Source organism: Canis lupus, chromosome 11 (genome assembly GCF_048164855.1).
Source record: "Canis lupus baileyi chromosome 11, mCanLup2.hap1, whole genome shotgun sequence".
Classification (NCBI taxonomy): Eukaryota; Metazoa; Chordata; class Mammalia; order Carnivora; family Canidae; genus Canis; species Canis lupus.
In genome coordinates this window covers 40,953,170-40,976,953 of record NC_132848.1, presented here as the reverse complement: position 1 = coordinate 40,976,953, position 23,784 = coordinate 40,953,170, and the positions used below count along the sequence as shown (strand labels likewise).

The following is a 23,784-nucleotide window of genomic DNA, read 5'->3' as shown; positions in this document are numbered from 1 at the left end:
TAATTTGGTTGCTGGCATTAGGCTTATTTTGAAGTATTTTCTCTCCATTTGGACTGAAATGTCTTTTATCTGAGCTTATCTTCACTGTCAATAAGTTTAGCATTCATCAACAGCTGGAAGCCCCGATAATATACATCTCTCCTTCTATTAATCTTCTGGGAGTTCGTCTTTATAGCTGTAAATCCATTCATCACCCCAAGCTGTCCTTCACATTTGTATGGCGTTCCATTTAGCTAAACCAAACTCCATTTCTTTATCAGGACTAAAGTTCTTTGTCATTTTAATAGTTTTGAGAGCTTTCTCTTAGAGCTGGCACTGAGTGTCAGATTGTCCACATGGAACAAATGGATGCTATTAATACTCTTTGTTGGGTATCATCTTAGCCCCAGGGGCTCTTTGGTCAGTTTATTCCCAAGAAGACCCATAAAGTCTGAGTATCCCTAAAGTATTCTACATCCTGTAAGAAGACCTAAAGTTTGGTGGTTCTCCCCTGAGTACAACTAGATCCTACATGTCATTTGTCCATCGCATTCTACAAAAACTTTAGTCTTGATTCTACTCACCTACCTCCTCCCTAATTGATGCAGGCAAAATACGGTTTGAAAAATCAACATGATCCATATTATGAGATAGAAAAGGAAGAGATGTATAAGCGAGGGAAGGGAAGGAGGAGAAATGAGAGAGAGAAAGGGGAAGGTACAGGGCGAAGAGAAAGTCAGACTTCAGAAGATGTTACTGAAATCCAGAGCGGCGCCAGGGGAGGTAGCTATGCTTCCCAGCTCGGGGGTGAGATTACAGAGCAACCAGCAGATGAAGATTCAGAATCACAGTGTCATGATCAGGGTGACTGAGACCCCCCAGCCCGGGGGGCGTGTCCCTTCCTCCTTAGGCCCGGCCCTGCCCTGGGCAAGGGCTGGCAGGTGAGCAGGTCTGAGTTACTTGCTAGTTGCTGGGCTGATGAGGGGACATGGAAATCCTGGCCTGGGTTGAACCCTATCCGGAGAATAATAATCTGTGTACATTACAGGAAGTGCTTTTTGCACCGATGCTGGGTGGGCCATGAGCAGGATGTTACGGCAACGCTGAGACGGTTGATGACGATCTCTGCTCTCAACACATTTACAGTCTGGATGGGCCCACACGACATGCAGAGCAACTGACATCACTAATCACGAACGTAGGGCAGGCCCAAGAGCTCGGCCTGGGGAGATTTCCCGCTGCCTGGGGTTGTCAGAGCCACTTGGCAGGCGAGGTAAGGCTTGGGAAGGCAGGAGAGGAACTGCCAAGTTCCACTGGCCGACACCGTCTGGCTGGGGTGGCTGGCTAGAGAATGAACGCGTCCCTTCAGCAGCTCAGAGACCATTTCCCAGAGCCCCGTCAGTAAGGAAACCCACAGTATTTAGGAACCGCACCGAGGCCCGCCAGTAAGCACCTGCACTCCCTCCCCAGGCCCTCTGTCAAAAAGAGAAGAGCCACTCTGTCAAGGTATGCTCTGCTTCTACTGCCGCAGAAAGCGGGCTCTGGCCCTGCTTCCGCTGAGGCTGCGAATCCTTGGGAGCAGCAGAGGTCCCCTAGGTTTCAACCGCCCATTCTCCCACTTAGCGGGCACAAGCAGCACAAATGCTCTGAGCACCTTTTCGACCTTTTTGAAGTAGGCACTGATGGCGCAAAATGCCCCCTGGCAGCCCAATGAGGCAGGTTTGAACAACAACCCTGAGAAAACAGGCACAGAGATGTCAAGTGACTTGCCCAAGGTCACTAGCAAGAGGTACTGGGTTCAAAGCCAGGCGGAATCCTGACTGCTCTGCTGGGCTGCCTCTTAACATGCCCCCGAAAGCCATACATTCATGGGTGTGCTCCAGCTCTGCCTTGGGGAATCCAGATGAACTGAGGGTTTAGTTGCTCTTGGCACAGCTCACGTCTCTTCATCCTGGAAGGATGCTCTTCTGCGGTCCAGCTGAGAATCCACCGCCATTGCCACACTTGCGAGGGCTTAAACACAGAGCTTCCTCCCAGGGAAAAAGGCCCGATGTCCGAGTGTGACTCCCCTGCTGTCCTTGGGCCCCAGAGCTCTCAGCAAACAAGAGGGGAACCCAGCAGAATACGCAGGTTCTCATCTCTGGGGCCGCAAGGGACATGTCCAGAGCCCCATCCATGGGGCCGCAAGGGACATGTCCAGAGCCCAGCTCTGTAGTTTGTAACCTGCAGTTGGGTTCAGGCAGCCCGTGAGAAGTCCTCCAGAATTTAAATCCAAATTCAAGTGTGCATTTTTCTGGAAGGACAGGCTGCAATGAAAATTTTCCAGGGTCTGGGACACACTCAGAAGTATCTGGCCCTTTCCTAGGTCAGAGCTTCCTAATTCCTGCTCCATCAGTCAACAACGTATACAACGGTTGTCTATCACCAGCTTTGGACACAGCTAGGGCCCGCATCACAGCTGAGCAGCATCCCTAAGGCACTAAACACAGACCTGAGGAGAACTACTCAATGAATAACCACCAGCTGTTAACAAATCAAAGTCAGCCGAGCCTAAGGAATTAGTCTTAATTTGGTAAGGTGGGGCAATGATACTGCCTGTGTTCCTTTAAAGTCCTTAGCCTCTGGGATGGAGAAGGGTGGGGAATAAAGGAAAGGACGGGAAATAATATTACTACGATCTTTGAAGCTGCAGCCGAGCACTCAGGGCTTCCCTATACTATTCTACTTTTGATTTTTTTTTTTAAATCACATAATGAAAAGTTTTAAAAATAAAAATAAATCAAAGCCACTATTCTTAGCAAGATGCAAATGACTGGGCCAAGCGAAAGACTGCGGGGGGGGGGGGGGGCGGGCGCCTGGTTGTTGTTGGTGGGGGTCTCCGGGGGCGCCTGGTTGGTGGTGGGGGGTTCCCGGGGCGCCTGGTTGGTGGGGGTGGGGGTCCCCGGGGGCGCCTGGTTGGTGGGGGTGGGAGTCGCCTGCGCGGGTCCCCACCCTCTGGCCTGCCGGATCCCGCGGGGGGCCAGCAAGTGGGGCCGAGCGAGGGAGGGTAAACGGGGGAGATGTGGGTCCCACTCCAAGAGGGTTCCTCGTCCCGGCATCCTCCCCCCACCTGGCGTCTTTGGGCACTTCACCTTCAGGTCTCAGTTTTGCGCTTCCCAAAACGGTTGGCGGTCAGGAGGAGGGGTGCGTGGACGGGGAGCGGGTCCCGGCGGGGGCGCGCCCAGACACGTACAGGTGCGGCGGGGGCTGGCATTTCCGGAGAGGGCCCGGGCCGCGGGGGTGGAGGGAGAGGATCCCGCCGGGGAGGAAGGCACGCGCGCGCGCACACCCGCGCACACACTCCCGCACACGCACGTCTCCCTTCCTCTTCCTCCCCGCCCCCCCCGAGGGGCGGTACCCGGTCCCTGGGGGGAGGTTTGCGGGCGAGGAGGGCGGCCGGCCCGGGGCGCAGGAGCGGGGTCGGGCGCTGCAGCGGGGCGGCCCCTGCCCGCCGCCCCCTCCGCCTCCCCCTGTCTCCCCCTCCCCCTCCCCCTTCCCCCCGCTCCTCGGGTCCCTGGCAGCGGCCGGAGGAGCCGCCGGCGGCGCAGCGGCCGCGCAGCCTTTGTCTCGGGGCCGCGGGGCAGCGGGGCCCGGCGCTGGCGTAAGTGACCGCGGCCGGGGCGCGGGGGGCGGGGGACGGGGGGCGCCGGCGGGGGCGGGGGCGGGGGCGGGCGGGGCGCAGGGGGAGCCGGGGGGGGCGGCCGCGGGGGGCGCGGGGGGCGCGGGGGCCGGGGCCCGGCGCCGCAGGCTTGCGCCCCAGGACGTGCGGCTTGGGTGCAAATCCTGGCGGCTTGTTTCTCCGGGCAGAGGCCACGCGGGGACAGAGGAGGCAGAGGCCAGGCAGTGATGGAGAAACGGGAGAGGAGCCGGCGAGCGTCGCCACCACCACCATCACCATCACCATCCCCGCCACCACCGCCTCCACCGTCACCGTCACCACCATCGCCATCCCCATCCCTGCCCGCCGCCCGTCCCAGCGGCACCCCGACCCCCCCCTCCCCTCTCATTGCCCCGGGTAACGTCAACTTTATCGGATTATTTCCTTTTCCTGGGTGATACTTTGAAACCGCGGCAGAGCGCTCCGAATCCGGAGTAAGTCCCTCTGGCTGGGACCCTGGGTCCCCTCGGCTTGGCCAGGTAGCCGCCCCGCGTTCACCAGGACAAGGACCACGGCGGTGCTCCGTTCCCCCCAGTCCCTGTGATGGCTGGCAAGCTTCCAGTTTTTCTAGTCTGGTACTGGAAAGGGTTTTACATAGATATTAAACATTTTTTTTTTCTTCTCTCACTTGGGAATAATGATGATCATGGTGAGAAAGTAGTATCGCCACTAAATTCATCAGGAATTTTAAATTTTTGTCTCCTTTGATTTTGAATGTCACAATACCGGTAGCAAATAGAGGCGTAAGGAAAATGGAACTTTGACAAAAATACTACCAAAAACAGAAGCAAAACAGGTACGTTTATAGAAGAATCACCGGAGAGGGCTGAAGGCACTGACTTTGGTCTCAAGTGTAAAAAGTGCCCTTTCAGTGGTTAGTGGCCTTAGATGTCATTATTTTGGATGCACGTGTGTCCCCTGGGTGCTTGTCACCCTCGCTGAAGAATGTTTTAATTGCTGTTTCAGAACTGGCCTTTACCTGGTCCAAAGGCCTGCTGAGCACTCAGAGCTAACAGCAGGGGGGCCAGAGGGGCTGCCAGGAAGCCCAGCATGACAAAGCACAGGGATCTTCTTACCAAAAGTAACTTACAGAACAAAAGAGCCTAAATGCTCTGCATTTTTGCCTATTCCTTAGAAAATGAATCTTGAACACTCCATGTTTTACATTTTAGTCTAAGAGACAGCCAGACATCCTAAAGCGCTTGACATGATCGCAACAGTCGATACAGCAGTGTTGCTTTTCAATGGGGTAATGCACCTTGCGGTATGGTCCTGTGTCCTGTACCTACTAGGAGAAAAAGAAAAGTGATAGTATTAAAAATAATGGGGACCCAGGAGAGCCGCAGTTGTCATTGCACGAGTGAAGATACCTCAAACATTGAAAACATAAGTATACATCATTATCTCAAATCCCTCAGAGATTAATTACTTATCTATTTATTTAAGAACAAAGATCTAAAGAAGGGGCACCAGGGTAGGTCAGTCTGTTAGGTGTCCTACTCAATTTCCCCTCAGGTCATGATCTCAGGATTGTGGGATCAAGCCCCACTTCTACTCCACCCTGGGTGTGGAGCCTCCTTGGGATTCTCTTTCCCCCTCTCCCTCTGCCCCTCCCCACCATTCTCTTGCCTCCCTCTGGAAAAAAAAAAAGGGGGGGGGGGAACTTAAAGAATTGCTTCAGCATGTTTTTGTTCTGGATCTTTGGGAAATAATTAGCATCTTAAGGAACTTCTGTGCCTTGGGTTGTTACTAAATTCTAGTGTGAAACCCACATGAATTGTTTTAACCCATATGCACTTTTATATCCCCATATGAGTTATACCAAAATTTTAAAATAATTCATTTCTTTTATGGAAGTATGACTTACATATGTAAAATGCACCACGCTTCAGTGTACAGCTTGATGAATTTTTATCTATGTACACCCTCATATTGCCTCCACCCAGAACCAAATACAAAATACTTCCATCATTCTAGAGTGCTCCCCTGTGCCCATTCCAGACATACTGCTTCTCAGACTGCTTTCAACATAGAAAAATAATTTCTTTTAAGTTTCCCCTGTTGAATCTGGTTGGCCTATTCCTTCAGCAGATATGACCAAGTCCAGGCCCTGGCCCCAACACTGTGTAGACATGAGCCTTCCCCCGAAGAGCAAATGAGACTGATAATTAAACAAGCAGGGGTAATACTGTATATGTAGATACAGAAGGTCATAGAAACTCAAAGCAAGCCATATCCCAGTCTTAAGGAGTGTTTTGTTTTGTTTTTATTAGAGAGGAAGGGAAGGCTTTTTGAAGGATATAAATGTTTGAGTTGGGAACTGAGAAATGCATAGAAGGCAGTCGGCTACAACATGTCACAGGAAGAAAAGGAAAGAGTATTCCAGGTGGAAAGAATATCGCAAGCCATGGATCAGAAATGAGAGCACATGGAATGAGGAACAAAAATAAGTTGGGGAGGTCAGAGGTCCAGGGCTGAGGAAAAGCACGTGAGATATAGTTGGAGAGGCCATGGGGTCCCAGTCAGAAAGTTTAAGGCCCTGGGGAGGGTGGGGCTCTAAGGGCAGGTAGAGTCACTGGTTAGGTTTTAATGCATAGAATGAGATTGAGTGCATTTAGTGCATAGAATGAGATCAGATCTCTCAGCCGACTGTGTGGTGCAGAGACTACAGGAGGGGCCGGGTTGGAGGCTGGGGTGGCCTTGATGTGGCAATGGGAATGGGGGTAAGTGGATGGACCTGAAAGAGATTTAGGAAGTGAAATCAGCACAACTTGGTGTTTGGCATGCAAGGTTTCTGGAATGACCTACAGATTTCTTAGGTCTTACGGAATGGGTAGATGATGGTACCGTTGGAAATACGGGGAATGAATCTAGTTTGTGTAATGCCCTTCTCTGACATATTTCTTTCCAAATACATTTGATGTCAGTTGCCAGTTAGTTTGTGGGACTTTGAGGTAGAAATATGTACTAGGAAGTTGTAACGGATATTTATCGGGCACATTCTATATGCCAGGCACACCCCAGTCACTTGGGATATGTGCTCCATGAAGCTCACATTTTATCAGGCTGGAGCTGCAGCCTGGAGGCTACCAGGTGTACATGGTTAACTAAAAGCTTCAGAGTGGACAAGATTTCAGGGAAAGGAAGATTTCAGGGAAAGGATAGAAGCTTAGCATAGCATCTCGAGGAACACTAGGGTGCTAAAATGGAGAAGAGGAGAGAGATGGCTGGGAAAGCAAGAGATGTGTGGCATTCAGAGATCTGGGGAGTGGTGCCCAGTGTCACACACAGCTGAAAAAGAAGACGAGGACTAGAGGTGGTCTGTTGTGCTTCTCAAAGTGGGGTCCCCAGACTAACCACAGCAGTAGCATTACCCAGGGGTTTAGAAAGCACATTCTTGGGTTCCACCCCAGACCTACTAAATCTGAAACTCTGAGAGTGGGTCCCAGGCATCTGTGCTTTAACCAGCCTTCCAGGTAATTCTGATGTACACTGAGGTTCAAGAACCATTGCTCTACCGTGTTCATTGACAAGGAAGTCATCACTGATGGGAAAGGATGACAAAAACAACTTCATTGAAGTTACAGCCTGTTGGGGTAAACTAAAAAAAAAAATTAGTAGGAGGGTTCAAGCTTTGTTTTATTTTTTATCTAGAAATTTCCAATGTTTTATTTATATTTTTGGCCTGTTTGAATTTTTTCTTTCTTTTTTATGCTAGTTGATAATTGATTCCCATTTTGTCTCATTCTGTTCTCTATTTTTATCTGCTTTGAGACACATCCCTTTATGGGCTCTCAATATGTTAGGCCACCTGCATCATTGATCATTGGTTTGCTGTCCTCAACTCTGAAATGGAGGAATTAAAATACCAAAACAGACTGCAATCATGAAGATAAGTGAGTCTCGACTCTGAATGGCAGCCGAGAAAACACCTAGATGCTTAAATTAGCTCTTCCAAAAAGTTCCAAGACTCTATCAGGGACGTATTTCTAATTATTTGGACTTGATACTCATGTGAAGTAATTGGAAGTGTGCCCTTTTCATCTGAAGTGATCCAACAACATAACCGTAATTATTGTACTTCCAATGTACTTATGGAGGAGAGGACTCTTATTAACTAGGTCTTTTCCTGCTTCTTTTGTTATCACACTCCCAAGTGTTTTTGTTTCACTTGACAGGAAGAAGTAGAGCATATTACTATGTTTTGCTAACATCAGGGAAAATCTATGGTAGATTTTCAAATCAGAAGAAATTGATGCAGATACTACTCTTATTGCCATTCTAGTTCACAAGGAATACTTTTCAGTTTATAAGAATAAAAGCTGGTAGGTAGTTCCAGTATTCTGTATAGTGAGTAACAAGCACAAAGAAGGTCCCCAAATATCAAGTGGGTGGATGGGGAAGTGGCTAAGTAGGTGACTGGATCAGAGGATGGATAAGTAGATGAATGGATAGATTGGGGTACGTGTTTGGAAGGACAGATAAAACAATGAATGGATGGAGCAGTGGATGGATGGGTAAGTAGATAGGTGGGTGGATAGATGGATGGATTAATGGATAGATCGATGGATGGATGGACAAATGGATGTACAGTTTGGAAGAGTAGATTGATAAAAAGTGGCATGAGAGAATTGTCTTGCCGAAAGAGGGAAAAGCAGTCCTTGTAAAAATATTGTCCCCCCCTGAGGAGGGTGCAGTGAAATGAGCTGAAGACAGAGGCATTATTGTTGCTGCTCTTTATTTCTAACATGATCTCATACAAACCCCCTAACACTGTTGAGTTCCTTGTGCAAAAGGATGGTATCAGCCACGCTACCTGCTGCCAGATTTGGGGTCAGGACCCCATGTAAAATGATCATGAATGTGTTGTTAAAATTGTAAAGTGCTATAGTAATGTAAATAATCCTTATTATATGTGGATAGATAATGGATTATAGTTTGAGGTTGCTTTCCAGTGTGCTAGGACTGTTCTTTTGCTCATCTTTGAGGAAATCCAAGTCATTCTTTGTGCCAACTCACACGAGATTTTGGCAGGCTCCCTTTCCTCCTCCTGTCTGGATTAGGTGGTGCAATGATTTTTTTTTTTTTTTTTTTTTTTGCTTAATACAGTGTCTCCCCAAATATGGTATGCAGCACAGAAGCACGTGTCACCAGCATGTCAAAGCTGTGACTTATTGATTGAAACGAGATGAAAATAAATGTACAGCAATAAAGTTAACCTAAATTTGATGTGAAAAGACATATTAGGTAAATTATAACACAGGCGAGATTCAGCTGTCTGTGGCAAAAAAAAAAAAAAAATTGTGAAGGTGGCAGGCACACAAATGACTAACTTTGGGGCAACTCCAGCTCAATATATCTGAGAGTGGGGTGCATAAAAGCAATCTGAAGTTACTAGCTATTGAGAACATATCATGAGCTATTCTTCTTTCCAAGCCAAGGGCCATCCAGTTGCACACAATGAGCTTTCTTCTGCCCCTCTGTTGGTGATAATGGTCTTCGGAGATAGGCTAGCTTATCTCTTAGTTGTTTACGAAGTGCTTTCACAAAGTTTTTTGGGCACCAGGTTCCACTTAAGTGGCATCACCATTGCCACGTTTACAGATAAGGAGGGAGGAGAAGTGTTCTCTGTTGAGACCCCAGAGCCAAGACTCTGACTCAGGTGTTCCCACAAGAGCAGTTCTTTTCTCTTGAGAACTTCTCAGTAATGGAGCTCCTGGCAAAGCGTGTGTCAGGTCGCAGAGGTGCCAGCCTTTGATCTTGTTAACATGTTGATTCTTTTGAAGAATCATCAGGTGGGTGGGAATGGTTTCAGAACTGGCCAGTCCCAGCAAATGGCATCTGATGGATATAACATCAAAGGAAGGTATGTTCCCTGCCTCTGGTGTGGGTCCCAGATGAGTGTGGGCGCCTCCTACTCAAGCTCAGGTTGAATGCTTACAAAGTAGGTGTAAATGCTAGCTGCTCCAGCACAGCCACGTGTCTCCGGCCACATTTGTGGGGAACGTCCTTGAGTCAGAGGCATCTAAAAGGTAGACAGTGGGCTTTTTGGCAAAGCATTACTGGGTACTTGTGGCCTCTCAGGAATATACTTTTTGGTCAACCCCTATCGAACTGGCTCTTTGAGCCAATTCACAAAAAGAAAATAAATGCATTCATTCATAATCAGCTTATTCATACATTGTACAAGTGTTTGTGGAATGCCTATTGCATGCGGGAAGCCATAGCTATAAGAAGGGTTTTTTTTTTTTCTATTTTTTTTTTTTTTGTTATATCTACTTGACATTTTATAAAAAAAAAAATAGGAACTGAGTTGAAATTATGTAATAAAGACAAAGAATTTTTGAAATCATAGGAATACTAATGAGAATAGTCTTGTGACTTGCATGTTAATTATTGGCCTCAGACACTCAACTCTACTTCAGAAGTGCTGAGCCCCTCTGGGGACTCTGGTGAGGGCCTCTTTGTGGATGCCATCAAAGTCTTCATGGAACATGATGCTCAGATGTCTGTGTGAATGATGACAAATTGTTATGTATTTTCTGAGACAGAAGGCTTTCTGTTTGCTTGTCAAACCAGGTCACAGCACTTTCTGTATGAGACTGTCTCAGATCTGGATGAACAGGTCTGCGAAAGTGCATAGAACTTGGCAAGAGGCAACCCAAGCTCTGGAGTAATTGTGTTCTTTGAGTGGGAAGGTTTTGGGGTCATACAAATCTGCATTTGAGGCCTCACCAGGCCACCTAACATGCTGGTTAACTGAGTGAGTCATTTTCCTTACTGTGACTCGCAAAGTGGAGATTATAACAGACACCCTTAAGGATATTGTAGGGACCTGCCAACACCTAATTCAAAGACATCCTGTGCATCAGGCATCATGCTAAACATTTCTGTGACATTATTTCATTTAATCCTTAAGACATCATATGAGGGAGATGCCATTCTTAGATTCATTTTACAGATAAGAAAACCATTTAGGTAAGGTACTGTCAAGTGTCTGGAACAGAACAGCCTTCAGAAATTTAGCACACATTAGAATTGTCTTTTCTATGCCCTCCCTGATGTGTGCTAGCCTCCCTGGGCTTCAGTTTCCTCACAAGTGAGTGAAGACATGGCACCTTGCCTTATCACTGGACAGTTGACAAAATTTTGGCTGACAAAACACTTTGTGTTGGGAAAGTACTGTGGAAACACAGATGGACATTGTATGTCACCTGGGTTCACCTACCTCCCATATGAGCCACATGCTGGTGACACCAACTGATGGCCCTAAGGAGAAGGCAGAGGTGCCCCCAAAGAGGAGCCTTCCCATGCTTATGTCCTTGGTCTCAGCAGCCATCTTGACATCTTCCTAATCTCACCTTGACATCCGAATGACTCTGTTAATCAAGATATATGAGCCCTAGCTACATTTCAGAGTTCAGGGAGGGTTGGAATTGGAGCAAGAAAGAACATAGAGAACGTTATCTTTGATGAGAAATTTGCTTCTTTTTTTTTTTTAAGATTTTTATTTATTTATTCATGAGAGACACAGAGAGAGAGAGAGAAAAAGAGAGAGAGAGGGGCAGAGACACAGGGAGAGGGAGAAGCAGGCTCCATGCAGGGAGCATGACGTGGGACAGGATCCCAGGTCTCCAGAATCACGCCCTGGGCTGAAGGCAGGCGCTAAACCACCGAGCCACCCGGGCTGCCTGAGAAATTTGCTTCTTAGTGGCATCTGTATCTCTCTGTAGATGTAGTGGCATGAATCTTAATTCTGTAGAGAATGTTTCCCAACTGCATTGCTGCTTCCTGCCCAGTGACCACCAGTGACCTGCATTGCTCTTTCTGGGGTGGTGTGTGTTCCCATCATAGGCAGAGTAGGAGTTTCTATGTCCACCTCAGCCAGGGTGGGCTTAGCTTCTAGCAGTGGTGGGGCATGCGTGTCACAGGACGGTTACTGGACAGGGTAGGAAGGAGGAAGACACCTTACCCCAGGCCCTAGGTGTGGCTTTTCTGGGGTTGAGTAGCAAATGACAGAGCCAGTGGCAATTTATGGCAGGGATGAGCTCATGCCCTTCCCTCTGGCTACATCAGTCTCTCATTTTGTACAGGACGGAGGAGAAGAGGAGAGGGAGGGTCATACGAGTGACATGACTGAACATAAGTTCAACACATCAGGGATAGAAACAGTGCACGTTTGTGCCATTCTAATCCTGTGTTACACATCTGCAGGCTGAAGTCCATTGCCTTTTTGTTCCATGAGGACCTTTAGCTTATTTTCTTTGGAAACCCCTGTGCCTTCATTACAAAAAGCACTGACTTTTCCTGAATTTCTTACATGTAGAGCAGGACTAAGAAATGTAAACATTTTTTATGGGAAAGTTTACCATTTACCTGATGTTCCCAATGTAATAACAGAAATAAAATCTAACTGAAAATAAACAATTAGCCTCATCAAGAGTAAGTTAAACAAAATCTCAATTTGTGCACTCGCTAATTTTTTCTCTCTGCTATGTCAAAGGAACAAAATGGATAAAACAAAAAAAAAATGTCTCAAACATTCAGGGCAGGTTGCTGGTGACATTCAGTGGCCATGACTTTTCAGAGTCCACAGACAATGAAGGGACAGACAACAGTTTATGTCACAGAAATGTTGTCCTCTCCCTCAGCAGATGTGGGGGGCAAAGTCTACTTGCCATGTGGAAAGCTTTATAGAATATTCTGTCTTAGGAGGTTTCCCAGAAACAACACATGGGTTGAAAAGAATATCGAATAAAAGAGAGGAGCCTGGGTTTTAGGTCTGATTCCACCTCTGCCTAAGCTTCTCACATTTGCAATCTCTCAGTCTCTTTCACTTCTTTTGTGAGTGGGGGTGCAAGGTACACAATTGCCAGTATGCCTGCCAGTTCCACAGTGCTACGATTCTATGGCTCTATCCTATGTGTGTTTTTCCCCCCAAATCTTTTTTCTTACATTCTGAACTCAACATCCACTAGCTATATGCTGTCACCATAATTACCCAATCACTGAACACCACATGATGGAGAATAAAGTCACCACTATTTATTTTAAATGGTTTCATTATTTTGGAGGGAGGGCGGGAGAGAGCTCTATGCATGAAGCTCTAATTACAGTAATATGGTGTATTAGATTATAGCTCTCTTCTGCCCTATTTTATTGATGATCATAGTCCAGGAAATACAAGCCAAGATTTTTATCTCTGTGCTCACATTTCACACATCCAACAAGGGGCCAGCTCTCTCAAATGAGGAAAGAAGGACTGAGGTGGTAAATCTCAGTGTAAGGAAGGGTCAATAAAGGAGGGTATGGAGGCTGCATTGGCCCCACACAGAACTCATCAGTGAGGAGCACTTTATGGTGCTGGTCTGGGCTTCAGTCTTCTGTGTCTGTGGCTCAAGCAAAGCCTGCTGGGACTGTGCACCTCAACCTTTAAGAGCATGCCACTGAGAGGCACCCCCCTGTGCCAAGGGAATAACATAGAATTATCTTTCTAGAGTATACCTTCTTAAATATTTTTGCAGAAGGAATATCCAGATTTTTTTTAAGATTTTATTTATTTATTCATGAGAGACACAGAGAGAGAGGCAGACACATAGGCAGAGGAAGAAGCAGGCTCCCTGTGAGCAGCCTGATTCAGGACTCAATCCCAGGACCCCAAGGATCACGACCTGAACCGAAGGCAGATGCTCAACCACTGAGCCACCCAGGTGCCCCAGAAATATTCAGTATTAAACTCAACAAAGAAGCTCTACTAATGGAGGAAAATGCACAACTTGGACAAAAATTTAACATGAAATAGAATGCCCCAAAATTTTTCAAGAAAATAGAGGCTACTTTGGGATACTATCCCAGGCCTTGCAAATATTCTACTCTTCGGGGTACTGGGGTGGAAAACATTGAAAATGGTCATTACTAATGTTTATGGAGTGCCAAACAGAGTTCTAAGCATTTTTATGTGATTCTCTGTATATTCTATAATTATCCCCACTTTGCAGATGAGGAATGTGAGGTACAAAAAAGTTAAATAGTATGTCCAGAGTTTACACAGCTAGTAAGGAGCGGAGCTAAGACTTAAGCAGCTCCTATTTTCACTTGCTCCTTTTGCTGCTACCACACTCTGAACAGAGAAAGCATCAGTACCCCATAGGGTGAACTGTCCATATTACAGGTAGAGGTAATGAAGGGCAAGGGAGCTTTGATCTAGAACATCTCCAAAACTGACTTCATGCCAAGCATGGTGGATAGATCTCTAAGGTTTCCTTCCCTGGACTTCCAGAGAATCCTGAGACAGAACAGAATCTCCTAAAATTGGCACATTTTCTAGAAGTAAGCAAATGTTTCACTGACTTACCTCCTGCCCCAGATGAAGCCAGCTCCAGTCTTGCCATCCAATGATGGGCTTGCTCTCCTCCTGGGACCACTAAGCCAAGAAGGCCTGGTTTTGTACAAAAGGAGAGAATCTGCAAAAACTATACATTATGTCTTGTAACTATGAAATGGATTGGAAATATGTTTAAAGAGAGATGTGAGCAAGAAGCTATGGTTGTTGATAGGGAAAAGTATCAATTCTGACTTGGGTGATCAAGAATGTTTTCCTTGAGGCAATGGGCCCTGACCTGAGTGGGTAAGGGGGTACATTCCAAGCAGAGGGCAAGTATGAGTGCAGGCCCTGGATCAAACTGCATAACATGTGTGTGGGATCTGGAAGTGATGCCCTTGCGTTGCAGCATCAAATTGCATGCAACAGCAGAGGATGATAAGGCTGTCAATAGGAAGATGAGCCATAACATTGATGACTTTGAACTCCAAGCTAAGGATTGAATTTTACTAAGTAGCCAGTGATGAGCTGTCTTAGGTCATGGAGGAAGAGAAAGGAAGCACAGTGATTTATGCCTAAGGAAATAGAACTGCCCACAATCTGTAGAACAGCAGACTGCAAGAAAGGGAGAGATTGTCAATTTAGGGACTAATTAGGAAGCCATTTAAATAATTCAAGCAAGAGATAATGAACAGTTTCTGATCAGGACAAAGGCAGGGAACATGGAAAAGACTATACTTTTAACTCAAGGAGTTTTGAGGGATGTAATCCTCAAATATTCTTCCAGTATCAGAAATGGACTCCTAAAACAAGAAGACAGATGGCTTAGTTAAAAGAAAAATAAGTTTCAGCTTCTAGAAAGACACTATAATTAACTATCCTTATCTTTTCTGCTAAGTAGAGATAAAACTCACTGACATAATGTGTAAAACAAACATAAGAAGACTGAAAAGCAGAGAGAAGGAGGAAGATCCACTAGGGATCTTAGAGCTTGAGAATGGCATGGTGGTGAGTTCCCTGAATTTCTTCTTGCCTCTGGTATCCCAGAGTCTCATAACATCATACTCAAAATGTCTAGGCTTCAATCAAAAATCACTCATAATATAAAGAATAAAAAAAAATCTCAAGTTGAGTGAAAGAAATCAAGCAACAGATACTTACACTAAGATGATACATAGAATTACTGGACAAGGATTTTAAAACAGTCATCATAAAAATGGTCTGAGCAGTTGTGAATGCATTTGGCACAAATGAAAAAGAAGAAAGTCTCAATGATAAAATAGAAGTTATTAAATGAAAGGAAATTCTAGAACTAAAAAATATTAGAAATAAAAGACAAATGTCAGTGGACGCACTTAATAGCAAAATGGGGAAAAGGGAGGAGAGAATCTTGAACCTGAAGATAGGGAAATAGATATTCCCCAATCTGAATAATGGAGAAAATAGACTAAAGAAAGAGAGAAAGAGAGGATTAGGGGCCAATGTCTTCCAAAAAACAGAAGAGAACTGAACATGTCCCAGTTCTTTTAATGAATTTATTATTACTCCAGTATCAAAATCAGAAAGCAGGGGCTCCTGGGTGGTTCAATGGATTAAGTGTCTGCCAACAGCTCAGGTTATGATCTCAGGGTCCTAGAATCAAGCCCTATATCTGGCTCCCTGCTTAGTGGGGAGCCTGCTTCTTCTCTCTCTGCCCCTCTCCCTGCTTCTGCTCTTTCTCTCTCTCTCTGAAGTAAAATCTTAAAAAAAAAAAAAAAAAAAAAACCCAGAAAACAATAGTACAAAAAAGGAAAATGAAACACTATGAATACAGGATCAGAATTCCTTTATAGGGTATTAGCAAATAGAATTCAATTATACATAAAAAAGAATTATGTATCATGACTAAGTAGGATTTATTCCAGATATGCAAAGCTAGTTCAATTTATGAAAACCAATCAATGTAACCTGCCGTATTAACATAACAGGCTAAAGAAGAAACATCACAATAATGGTATCAATTAATGCAGAAAAGATGTTTGACAAAGTCTAATAACCATTCACAATGAAAACTCTGAGAAAACAAACAGTAGAAGGGAACATCCTCAACCTGACAATCTACAAAAACTCTATAGCTAACATCACACTTAATGGTAAAAGAATGAGTGCTTTTGCCCTAAGTTTGGGAACAAGGATGTCCCCCTATTCAACACAGTAGTGAGAGTTCTAGCCAATGCAATAAGGCAAGAAAAGGAATTGAAGTCATACAGATCATAAAGGAAGAAATAAAATTGCCTTAATTTATAGATGACATCATTTGCTGCATTAAAAAAAAAAATCCCAAAAAATTCTCCAAAAATTTTTCTGGAACTAGTAAGTGACATCACAGGATATAAAATTAACAAACCAAAGTCATTTATATTTCTATGCAGTAGCAAAGAAACTAAAATAAAAAATACAAGACTATTTATAGTCACTCAAAAAATAAAATACTTAGGTATCAATCCTAAATATATATATATATATATATATATATATATATACCAGCCTTATATGCTGAAAACTGCGAAGCCATGAAAGCCATTTTTAAAAATCTAAATAAATGGAGAGGCATGCTGTGTTCATGTATTGGAAGATTCAACTTAGTAACAATGATTATATTTTCTAAATTGAGATGCATGTTGAATACAATTTCTGTCAAAATCCCAGAAAGATTTTCTGTGAATTTAGACAGAGTCATTCTAAAATTTATACAGAAAGGCTAAGAAACTATGATAACTAAAACAATTTTGAGGAAAAGAAACCACAATAAAATGGGTATAATTCATTTTCCCAATTTGAAGTCTAGTACGGATACAGATGTGACTATTTAAGCCTGTGTGATATTCACAGAGAGATGGACTCATAGATCAGTAGCATAGACTAGAAGACCCAGAAAAAGACCTACACAAGTACAGCACTGATTTTTTTTTAAAGTTTATCTTTGTTTATTGAGAGAGCAAGAGAGTGCACATGGCAGGTAGGGACAGAGGAAGGGAGAGAGACTGAAAATCTCAAGCAAACACCACACTGACTGTCGAGCCTGACATGGGACTCGATCTCAGGACCCTGAGATCATGACCTGAGCCAAAATCAAGTGTTAGACCTTAACCAACTGAGCCATCCAGACATCGCATACAGCACTGTTTTTTGACAGATTCAAAAACAATGCAATGAAGGATAGTCTTTTCAACAAATGGTGCTAGGACAATTGAATATTTTTTTAAAAGAATCTTGGCTTAAAACTCACACTTTGCACAAAATTTATCTCAATATAGATCACAGATTTCAATGTAAAACATCAAATTATGTAAAACCTTTAGAGGAAAACATAGGAGATCTCGGTGAAGCATTTTTAGCTATGACACCAAAAGCACAATGCATAAAACACAAAAATCAGGGCAGCCCCAGTGGCTCAGTGGTTTAGCATTGCCTTCAGCCCAGGGCGTGATCCTGGAGACCCGGGATTGAGTCCCATGTCGGGCTCCCTGCATGGAGCCTGTGTCTCTGCCTCTCTCTCTCCCTCTGTGTGTCTCTGATAAATAAATTTTTTTTGAATCTAAAAAAAAAGACAAAAATCAATAACTTTTACTATGTCAAAATTTGAAATGTTTGCTTTGCAAAAGACCTTGTCAAACAGTTGAAAAGACAGGCTACAGATAGGAAAAATATATTTGCAACCATACGTTTGACAAAGGACTCTTATCTAGCATGTATAAAGATCTCTCAAAAGTCAACAGTATAAAAACAATCTTGCTAGGAAACAAGCTGCATGAAGAGACATTTCACTGAAGAGGCTATATTTATGGCACATAAGTGCATGAAAAAATATTCAGCATCACAAACCATCAGGGAAATGCAAATTAAGACCCTGATGAGATATCACCACACACTTATCAAAACAGATAAATAAAATATATTAACAGTATCAAATTCTGGCAAGAGGTGGAGAAAATGTATCTCATATATTGCTGATGGGAATGTGAAATGTTACAGCCACTCTGGAAAAGAGTTTTGTAGTCTCTTTAATTACTAAATGTAAGTGAAATAAGCCAGACAAAGAAAGACAAAAATTCTGTATGATACTCTATGATCTAACCTACATATGACACACACATATATATATATAGTTTTTTTATGTGCTTATCTGCCATAAATATACTCTCTTCAGTGAATGTGTATTTATGTATTTACTCTCAGAAAGGAGATCAGGGGTCGCCTGGGTGGTACAGTCATTTGGGCATCCAACTCTTGGTTTCAGCTCAGGTCATGATCTCAGGGTCATGGTATCAAGCTCTGTACTCAGTGGAGGGTCTGCTTGAGATTCTATCTCCTTCTCCCTCTGCCCTTCCCACTGTGTACGTGTGCTTTCTCTCTCTCTCTAAAAATAAATACATCTTTAAAAGAAAAGAGATCAGATCTGTGATTATCAGAGGTGAGGATTTGAGGGGGAAGGAAATTGGATGAGGTAGTCAAAAAGTACAAATGTCCAGTTATAAGATGAATAACTATTAGGGATGTAATGTGCAAAATGATGACTATAGTCAACACTACTATGTGGTCTATTTGAAAGTTGGTAAGAGAATAAACCTTAAATGTTCTAATCACAAAGAAAAAACTATTTTTTGTATCTACATTAGATGAAGAATGTTAATGAAATTTATTGTGTGATCATCTTGCAATGTTTGTAAGTCATTATGCTGTACACCTTAAACTTATAGAGAGCTGTAGGACAACTATATCTCAATAAAACTGAAAGAAAAAATTTTAAAAAACAAAAAATTAAACATATGCTTAATCACATCCCTACAACCTCACTCCTGGACCTTTGTCTCAGAGTGATTAAAGCAAGTCCACACAACAACCTGTACACCACTGTTCATAGCATTGTCCTAGCGACTTGCATGCTGCAAACATAAAAAGCCAATCTCCATATATCATATACTATATGATGCCATTTGAATAATATTTTCAGCAAAGTACAGAAATGGGGAATAATTTTATGGTTGCTGGGATTAGGGATGGGGATGGAAGAAAGATGGGTGTGATTACAAAGGAGTAAGATCTTTGTGTCATTGGAACAGTTTTGTATCTTGATTCCAGTGATGGTTACAGGAATCTACACATGTGAGGAAATGACAGGGAACCACACACATCCACTGCTTCAATGTCAGTTTCCTGGTTTTGACAGGGTACTACAGCCACGTGAGATGTAACCACTAGGGGAGACTGGGTAAAAGTCACGAAGGACTTCTGTGTACTATCTTTGTAACTTCTTGTGAATCTACATGTAATTTTTCAAAAATAAAAAGTGAAGATATATATATATATATATAAGTGGAGATGGGGAGGGCAGAAGAAGATGGAGAGAGAGAATCCTAAGCAGACTCCACGCCCAGTATGGAGCCCATGCAAGGCTCCATCTCATGACCCTGAGATCATGACCTGAGCTGAAATCAAAGAGTTGGTGCTTAACCGACTGAGCCACCCAGGCATGCTGTGAAAAGATATTTTAAAGAAATATAAAAGTCTGGAGAAGAGCTGTTTGGAGAAGAAGACAGCACTTGATGGAGAGCACACTGACCTGGGGGAGTGGTGTGATCACCAGATGGAGAGGTCTCCACTGGTCTGAATGTTGAGAGCGTCTGAACCCAAGATGAGACTAAACTAAGCTGCAGGCCGTAGTGTGGTTGCTAAGGGAGAGAGGGGAAAGAAAAGAGAAAATAAGGATATTTATGAGGTAGGAAGAGGAGGAAGGTTGCTGGCAGGAAGAAGGTGGGCTCTGGGCTGTCAGTGGTGCAGAACTGATAGGCACACAGCTCCTGGAGCCTTTTATTCCACCAGCAAAAGCAAGCGTTTTCGAACTATTGGATTGCCCATTAAAACAACTGGATTCTAGAACCAGATCTGCCATCAATTAGATATGTTAGGTAAAGCTCTTCATTTCTGAGTCTCATTTCTTTAGCACAATGGCACACGTCAATGTTTGTAATCAGGTAGCTTGGGGTTTGGATCTGCCCCACCTGTGTTCATCTGGCGGCCAAGGTAGAGGGCCATAGCGACCCTGGACACATCTCCAGGCAGATTTCCAGAGCACATTTTCTGTTGTTGTTGTTTTTAAGTTTTATTTATTTATTTCAGAGTGGGGAGGAGAGGCCGGGGGGCGGGGGCGGTGGGGAAGGAGAGAAGCGGACTCCATGCTGAGTGGGGAACCCAATGCAGGGCTCAGTCTCAGGACCCTGAGATGATGACCTGAGCTGAAATCCAGAGTAGGACACTCAACCCACTGAGCCCCCCAGAACTCCTTCCCTTAAAGCAGGTTTTAAGCCTCTGCTTGCTCATGTCTGCTAAAATTCTCTTGCAAAACAAATGACAACACCTAGCGGGGGAAGAGTGCCCCACTCCTAGGGGATGGGGAGAGGAAGTGAGTATTTGCTGAGTAGTTCAACCTTGATGTGGTCTGAGCTTTGTGTTAGGTCAAACTTGGGTTCAGGATACTTAGAACAACCTAACTCGGCCTGCTCGGATTGATACTACAGTTGCGTCAGTCTCTTCATCAAACCTCAGCTGAGCCTGATTTTCTGGGATGGCTTCAAGCTGGGAAGAAAGATTCTCAGATTCCCCCTGGATGGGCATCACCTGCTTCCTAGGAGCTCACCTGGCCTCGAGTTAGCTTTCTGAAGAGGAGGCTCAGGATGGTCACCAACCTGATGTTTTCTTTACAGTATGGAACATATTTTTTGTCTTCCCCTCCAGATCCGCTTCCCCATCTTCCATCCTGCCGAATTTAGACCCTAGAGCAAGGGGCTCTTTTGCATTCTGCGTGTGCTGGGGTTTGCCCCCTAAGGAACTAGCAGGGGATCAGAGTGGGGAGGAGAATGAGGTTGGGTATTTACTCCTTGTGAGATAGCCCTGGGCCAACCATGGGGTAGCCTTGGGTAACTGTGGGATAGCACTGAGCTAACCATGGGGTAGCTCTGGACTGATGGTGGAGTAGCCTTGGGGCCCCACTAAATTCACTGCTGCTCTCATGACAGCTTTTTTTTTTTTTTTTTTTTTTTTTTTTTACCATTTCCTTCCTCTCTAGAGTTCCAGTATCTGCTTCCTCCCCTCTGCTATTCAGCCTGTAGGTGGTAGCAACTCTACTGTTTCTGGGTTTCTGAACTTGCCCCAAGTGGATTCCTTCTATCTGTTCATATCTTTGTCAAGCATCCCTTTATTCACCTCTCCCCAAATGACCCTAACTTGAGTCTGTCATGAACCTTTTGCTGAGACCCTAACTGATATAACCTTAGATTCCAGTCTGGTCCACGAGAGTGCCAGGATTTCTGCCAGCTTTTGCTCACCTCATTGCCATAACCCTAGTGCCTAGGAAAGCGCCTGGCACATAGAAGATGCTCAATAAATATCTCAATGATTCTTTTTTAAAGATTTTTTATATTTATTCATGAGAGACACAGAGGGAGAGACAGAGGCACATGCAGAGGGAGAAGCAGGCTCCCTGCGGGGAACCCGATGTGGGACTCGATCCCAGGACCCCGGGATCACAACCTGAGCAGGGGGGCAGATGTTCAACCACTGAGCCGCCCTGGTGTCCCAATATCTCAATGGTTCTTGAATAAATGAAGAAAAATGAGCACTACATCTCACACAGAATTCGTTTGCTTTTGTTTATCTGAATGAGAAAAGAGTACTGTGCTCTTCAAGGTGGGAAAGGGTAAAATAACTGAGAGGAGCACTATTTTGGGGTTGGAGAGTCTTTTTTTTTCTTTTTTAAGTTGTGACAAAACAGGGGCACCTGGGTGGCTCAGTGGTTGAGCATCTGCCTTTGGCTCAGGTCGTGATCCTGGGGTCCTGGGATCAAGTCCCATATCGGGCTCCCCACAGGGAGCCTGCTTCTCCCTCTGCCTGTGTCTCTGCCTCTCTCTGGGTGGCTCATGAATAAATAAATTAAATATTTTAAAAAATTAAATTGCAGCAAAACCTACATAAGATCAAATTTAGCAGTCTATTTTCAGTGGCAGCAAGTACATTCAATCACTGTGCATCCATCACCACCATCCATCATGAGGACTTTTTTTATCTTCTCAGACTGAAACTCTGTGCCTATTAAACACTAATTCCCCCTGCCCCAGCTTTGGCAACCATCATTCTACTTTTTTGCCTCAATGAACTTGACAAATTCAGATATCTCATGTAAGTAAAATCAGACAATAATTTTTTCCTTTTGTCTGACTTATTTCACTGAGCAAATGCCCTCAAGTTTCACCCACGTTGTAACCCGTGCTAAAATGTCCTTCCTTTGGAAGACCGAGTAATATTCCATTGTATGGATATGCCACGTTTATTCATTCATCCACCAACGGACACTGGGTTCTTCCATCTCTGAGCTATCGTGAATAAGGTTGCCATGAATGTGGGTATAAAAATATCTGCTTGAGTTTCTGCTCTCAAGTTTTGGGGATCTATACCTACAAGCGGGATTGCTGGAACTTATGATAATTCCATGTTTAACTTTTTGAGGAACCTCTGTACTGCTTTCTGTAGCAGCTGTACCATTTTATATCCCATGAGCAATGCACAAGGGTTTTCTCTTTTTCTTTCTTGGTAGTAGCCATCCTAATGGGTGTGAAGTGGCATCTCATTGTGGTTTTGATTTTTCATTTCGCTAATGATTAGTGATGTTGAGCACGTTTTCATATGCTTATTGCCCATCTGTGTATGTTCTCTAGAGAAATGTCTATTCAAGTCCATTGCCCATTTTTTAATCAGATTTTTTCTGTTGTTGACTTGTAGGAGTTCTTTACATATTCAGGATATTAATTCCTTGGTTGATATATGTTTTGCAAATGTTTTCCACTGGTGGCCTTTTCACTCTGTTGATAGTGTCCTTTGATGCAAAAAAGTTTTAAACTTCAGTGAAGTCCAGTCTGTTTTTTCTTTTGTTGTTTGTATCAAATCTGGAGATTTGGAGGAGCATCACTACTATGTAGAAATATGACATCTTTTCTCAGTGGGACCCACAGTTCTTTGTGACCCCCACACAGCACCCTTTACCACTGAGCAGAGCCTATGGGGGTACAGTGCTGTGTAAATTCTCTCTACCACTCTTGTATCCCACCAGACTACAAAACTCCTGATGGTAGGAAGTTTCTATTCATCCTGGGATCAAGTAAAGTACTACATGGCACCGTGAGGAGCTGAAAGAATGTTGGATCAGTAAATACCAGGGTAACTGAATAAATGGCTGTAGAAAGGAAGAAATTGGCTTCTCAGCAGGGCTACAGAGCCTCAGACCTGACTGTTTTCAAAAGTCTTTATTTCTTTCCTTTCTTATTGTCCTGGGAGGCTGCTTCTCAGTGGGACTTGACTTTTATATATGTGTTTGCAGCATAACAATACTGTTCTATAGCTCTAAGGCAGTGGCCTAATTTCCCCTTCTTCTTTAATGAAAGGGACATGTCTTCTGTGGGAAATCGGTGATTTATTGAGTGACCAAAGACTGTTTCTTTTCCTAATAAAAACCAGTGTAGATAAGCTACTTGCTGAAGGTGAGGAAGGAACATGACCAGCTATTTCTGAATAGGAAATTAATTTCATTGCCCCTGGTGTGTCCTTGCTAATTTGGAGCTGGGTTCATCCTGATGTTCTCCCTCAGATGGACAGCCCTCCTCAGGACATCCAATCCAAACACCTTTATAATGAACTTTGTGCACGTAACTCTCCTGTGAGCCCCCAAGGCTCTTGAACACAAATTCAATATAAAATC

The 23,784-nt window shown here is 44.2% G+C and overlaps 1 protein-coding gene across 2 annotated transcripts in view; it reads left to right on the top strand.

Annotated features, from left to right (window-relative positions):
- Positions 1–3,532: 3,532 nt before the first annotated feature.
- The window catches only part of GPR45 (G protein-coupled receptor 45), an 83,609-nt gene continuing 63,357 nt past the window's right edge, over positions 3,533–23,784 (top strand). Inside the window, exons 1-2 of one of the 2 annotated variants that reach the window (XR_012039432.1) lie at positions 3,536–3,619; positions 3,826–4,368. The gene's annotated coding sequence lies outside the window, so the exon portion shown is untranslated. Of the gene's footprint in view, positions 3,620–3,825; positions 4,369–23,784 lie in introns of those variants that run through there. The other variant, XM_072844393.1, reaches the window with a different exon arrangement.